General features: G+C 43.4%; 1 pseudogene; it reads right to left on the bottom strand.

Moving 5' to 3' along the window:
• Positions 1–269: 269 nt before the first annotated feature.
• LOC103563741 (large ribosomal subunit protein eL21-like) lies at positions 270–737 on the bottom strand (annotated as a pseudogene).
• Positions 738–5,403: the final 4,666 nt, after the last annotated feature.

Here is a 5,403-nt window from a genome sequence, read left to right as displayed (position 1 = left end):
AGAAACTACCAAAGCATTTTCCAGAATGGCTATATCACTTTACATTCCCATCACTGATATATGAGAGATCCACTTTCTCTCCATCCTTGCCAGCATCCAGTATTGTCACTATTTTTTATTTTAGCCATTTTGATAGCCACGTAGTGGTATCTCGTTGTAGTCCTGAAGTCTTAGTATTTGCATTTTTTAATGGCTAGTGGTGACAAACATTTTTCTTTTCTTTTCTTTTTTTTACAGTCCAGAGGTCTTTTATTTTTTTTAAAAACCTATTATGCCATGAATTTATAGAGAATGCGTTCCAGCAGCGCAGGCTCCTTTCCACTGGTTCTCACAAGGCGTGCTTCTCTGTGTGGAGCAGGCTGGAACTTCAGTTGAATCCAAATACCTTTGTCTTTGGCTTCCTTCTTTTTCTGATCATTTTCCTTCACATATTTCAGGAAGCTATCTCAGCTCTTAGAGTGATTAATATGCTCAATATGCAAGAATCTGGCCCTTACCTTGTTTGTTTGCAACAATGCCAACAGCATGCTGGGTGACACTGTCCACTCCTCCAGTTTTGCAGGGTAACGTTTGTGGGGCATTCCTTTTTAAACAGTGCCCATTCCCCTAATGTCTACAATGTTACCTTTCTTGTAGATGCACATGCGTGTGGCCAAAGGAACAACTCCATGTTTTCTGAAAGGCCTAGAGAACATACAGCTGGTGCTTCAGCTTTTTCCCTTTGGGTGGGTCATTTTGGCGAATACTGGAAGATGCTGGTTCTGCCTGGAAGGATGAACATCTTTTCATGTGCTTATTTAACATCCCTATAGCCTCTTCAGTAAAATGTCTCTTCATGTCTTTTGCCTATTTTCTAATTGGATTTTTTTTTTTTTTTACTGTTGAGTTTTGAAAACTCTTTATAGATTCTAGATATGAGTCCTGTGTCAGACATACAGTTAATGAATATTTTACTCCAGTCTGTAGCTTGCCTTTTCATTCTCTTAACATGGTCTTTGCAATGAAAGAGTTTTTAATTTTGGTGAAGTTCAACTTATTGATTTTTTTCTAAGTAGTACATGCCTTCAGTGTCACAAGCCTTTTGTTTCTTGTTCCTATCTTATGATGCAATCAAGCATTTACAGTACACTGTGGAACAGAGTGGAGTTAGTGGACATCCTTCTCTGTTCCTGATTTTTTTTTTTTTTTTTGAGGAAGATTAGCCCTGAGCTAACATCTGCTGCCAATCCTCCTCTTTTTGCTGAGGAAGACTGGCCCTGAGCCAACATCCATGCCCATCTTCCTCTACTTTATATGTGGGACGCCTACCACAGCATGGGTTCCCAAGCAGTGCCATGTCCGCACCCAGGAGCTGAAGTGGCGAACCCTGGGACGCTGAGGTGCAACATGCACACTTAACCGCTGCGCCACTGGGCTGGCCCCCCTCTCCCTGATTTTAAGCTACTGATTATCGGTCTCTCTCACTGACTTCCAGTTTTCAAGAAAAAGAGACCATGTTTGTCAGTTAGAATGATTTGACTGCAAGAGAGAGCATGCCTGACTAGAGTAGGTTAAATAATAAAAACACATAATAGCTTACATAATAAAAATAGCCGGGCGAGGCTCTTTTCGTCGTTCTACTGTCCCACCAGCAGTACTGGCTTTTGTCTTTCTCTTGATTTTGAGGCAGGAGAAAGTGGCAGGGTTTCTCACTGTATTTATTTTGATTTGGGAACAAATTCTGCTCAGCTACCCCTTGAATATCTTTCTCCTTACACGTCATTGATCACAACTGTGTCACAAAGGTGAGGGGCTGGTTACCATACCTAGCATAGACCATTCACGATTCGACCTCTGCGTCTGGGGTTCCTTCCCTGAGTGTGTTGATACCCAAGACATTTAGCAGAGTCGGGGTGTGGGTTATGCCACCAACAAAGTCTACCTGACATTTGTTTGACTCTGTGTTTCCTGTGCCTGGCCATGTGAGGCACATGGTGGATACATTTGGAGGTTTCTTTTCAGCTTATCCCCCTTTGTTAAGAGCTGTCTCCCCACTCATGAGAGTAGACCTCTGCACCCCCACAATTGCACCCCCAGCCACAGTGGATTGGACCATTAATTCAGCATATTTATTGGGACTTGATCACCATCAAATTACCGTGTTGTACATAGAATACAGTGTAAATGGTGTGCCCTAGAATTGTACTTCCTGGAGATTCTGACCACTGTGCTGGGCCCTGAGGACAGAATGGAGAACAAAGGCAGATGGTCCTGGAGTCTATTGGTGAATAGAGACTGCAACCAAATATTGAATCATTGCTGAGAGAAATGCTCTGAAGGAGTACACGGTGCTATGTAAAGTATGACCGGGGGACTAGGCCAGGAGCAGACCATTGGGCCAAACTCAACCAATCAAATTTCCTTGCCTGGGAATCAAAGATAATAAAAGCTAACACTCATACAGTGCTCACCTTTGCAAATGATTTTACATAGTTTAATGGATTTAATTCTTCCCATGACCCTATTGAGGTATATAACATCATCACTAGTTTAGAGATGAGGAAATTGAGCCACAGAGAGGTTAAGTAACTTGGTGCAGGTCACACAGCTAGATAATGGTGGAGCTAGGATTTGAGCCCAGGTAGCCTGGTTCCAGAACCTGGGCCCGCTATCACTGGGACTGGAGGGTGGGGCAGCCGTCTCCTGCCATCTGGTGGGAAAAGCACAGAAAGCCGGTATTCACGCAGAGAGAGGAGAATGAAGTGAGAAGTACAGAGAAAAGCAAAAACAAGTTCCCTTTCTAATGAAGCCTCAATTATCTCCTGTAATGTCCTGAGACACCTTTACCAGCATTCTCTGAATGTGACATAACTTCTGAACTTCACCACCAGGTATATGATCAGGTTTCATCCATCCGTCCATCCCTTCACTCATAAAGGGCATGTACTGTGTCAGTTAGGATCAGCTCTACTGCAAAGTTCAGAGCACCTTACCTTCAGTGGCTTAAGCAGGACTTCCCAACTGGTTTGCCGCTACCACCTGTGTACCATAAGTGGGTTACAGATATGGCCAACTTATTGATCCCTCAGCCTTTGGGGCAGCTGGGCAGGGCCTGAGGTGGCCAAAGTCTCTGGGGCAGTCACCTCTGGCTGCAAGCAGCCTATCCATTTAGGTCAACGTGCCATACAAATAGTACCAATTTCTATGTGCGCCACGAATTGGCAAGATGGGGAAGCACTGGCTTAAGGAATGGATTGCTAATTTTCTCATGAAATATGAAGTTTGGGGGCAGGCGTTTCCAGATTTGAGTACAGCAGTTCAGCAAAATCATCTAGGCTCTTTCTCTCTTTATATTCTGCCATTCCCACTACAGGCTTTTGGTCTTCACCGCGTTACCCTGCGGTTGCAGATGGCTTCCCTCCCTCCAAGTACAGTGTTCTTCCACAGCTGTGTTCTAAGCAGGAAAGGGTGGTGTCAGGGGCTCTTCTGGTTCATTGCCTCTTTTATTAGGAAGCAAACTCTTTCCTAGAAGTTCCCCAGCAGGATTCCACCTTACTGACCAGATATGAAGGAGTCTCTGAGTTTGAGGCTCTGACTTCTTCCATCTCTGGTCTGGGAAGCAGGCAAAGGAGAAGGGGCTGGGAATGGCTGGTAAGTAGCTGACCCACAGTCTCTGCCACTTTCGTAGGTAACATTAAGTGATGTGTGTAAGTGATAGTTCCTGGATTTCATGCTAGTGGATTTTTAATAAGGTTGTTTGCCTTGGAGAATCTGCTTTCTTCTTTTTTTTTTGACAAAGATTAGCCCTGAGCTAACTGCTGCCAATCCTCCTCTTTTTGCTGAAGAAGACTGGCCCTGAGCTAACATCCGTGCCCATCTTCCTCGACTTTATATGTGGGACTCCTACCACAGCATGGCGTGCCAAGCAGTACCATGTCCACACCTGGGATCCAAATCGGTGAACCCCGGGCAATGGAAGTGGAACGTGCGCACTTTGCTGCGCCACCAGGCCGGCCCCATGAATCTGCTTTCTTGTATCGTTGGATGTACAAATTTGAGTAACTCTCCCAGCCAAAGCAGGGGTTACCAAGTCCAAACTGATCTACAGACATGTGGAGCTGTTAATAACTCTGTTGGGCTGGTTCTATTGTCAAGAGCTTTCTACTCTTGTGTTATGGCACCATTCGCGTCAGAAGCTTGTTAAAACTCCATATGAATAGGGGCCAACCCAGTGCTGTAGTGGTTAAGTTTGCACACTCTGCCTTGGCAGCCTGGGGTTCATGGGTTCGGATACTGGGCACAGACCTACACATCACTCATCAAGCCATGCTGTGGCGGTGTCCCAAGTACAAAGTAGATGAAGATGGGCACAGATGTTAGCTTAGGGCCAATCTTCCTCACCAAAAAAAAAAAAAAAAAAATCTGTATGAATAAAAAGTTAATTTTTTATAGAAGTCCATATTGTAGGAATTCCATCTCACTAGTTTGGGACTTTTCTTGGATAATTACAAATGTCTTTAGTTCATCCATGACTTGTAGTTGGAAAAATTTATTATTTATTCAAAAGACAACATGATAGACATCTAAGAAATGGCCAAAATTACAGGATTAAGGGAGATTGCCTTGTGGCAATATACAGTAACTGGAATGTTAAAAAATCGAGGACCTTGGTTCACCTCCTGCTCCCCAGTCCTGTTCCTATCTCAGTTTTACTTATTTTAATAAATGCCCAATTCATCAACTGGGAGGAAATATTTAGAAATTAGATATCTGACAAGGAGTTAATTTCCAAAATATACGAAGAACTTATTCAACTCAACAACAAAAAGATAAACAATCCAATCAAAAAATGGGCAGAGGATATGAACAGACGTTTTTCCAAAGAAGATATACAGATGGCCAATAGGCACATGAAGGGATGTTCAACATCACTAATCATTAGGGAAATGCAAATCAAAACTACAATAAGACATCACCTCATACCCATCAGACTGGCTATAATTAAGAAGATGAGAAATAATCGGTGTTGGAGAGGATGTAGAGAAAAGGGAACCCTCATACACTGCTGGTGGGAATGCACACTGGTGCAACCACTGTGGAAAACAGTATTGAGATTTCTCAAAAAATTAAAAATAGAAATACCATACAATCTACCTATGCCACTACTTGATATCTATCCAAAGAACTTGAAATCAACAATACAGGGGCTGGCCCCGTGGCCGAGTGGTTAAGTTCCCATGCTCCACTGCAGACAGCCCAGTGTTTCATTGGTTAGAATCCTGGGTGCGGACATGGTACTGCTCGTCAAACCACGCTGAGGCAGCATCCCACATGCCACACTAGAAGGACCCACAACGAAGAATATACAACTATGTACCGGGGGGCTTTGAGGAGAAAAAGGAAAAAAGATAAAATCTTAAAAAA

The sequence above is a fragment of the Equus przewalskii genome, chromosome 9, assembly GCF_037783145.1.
Source record: "Equus przewalskii isolate Varuska chromosome 9, EquPr2, whole genome shotgun sequence".
Lineage (NCBI taxonomy): Eukaryota > Metazoa > Chordata > Mammalia > Perissodactyla > Equidae > Equus > Equus przewalskii.
This window is presented reverse-complemented; position numbering and strand designations above follow the sequence as displayed.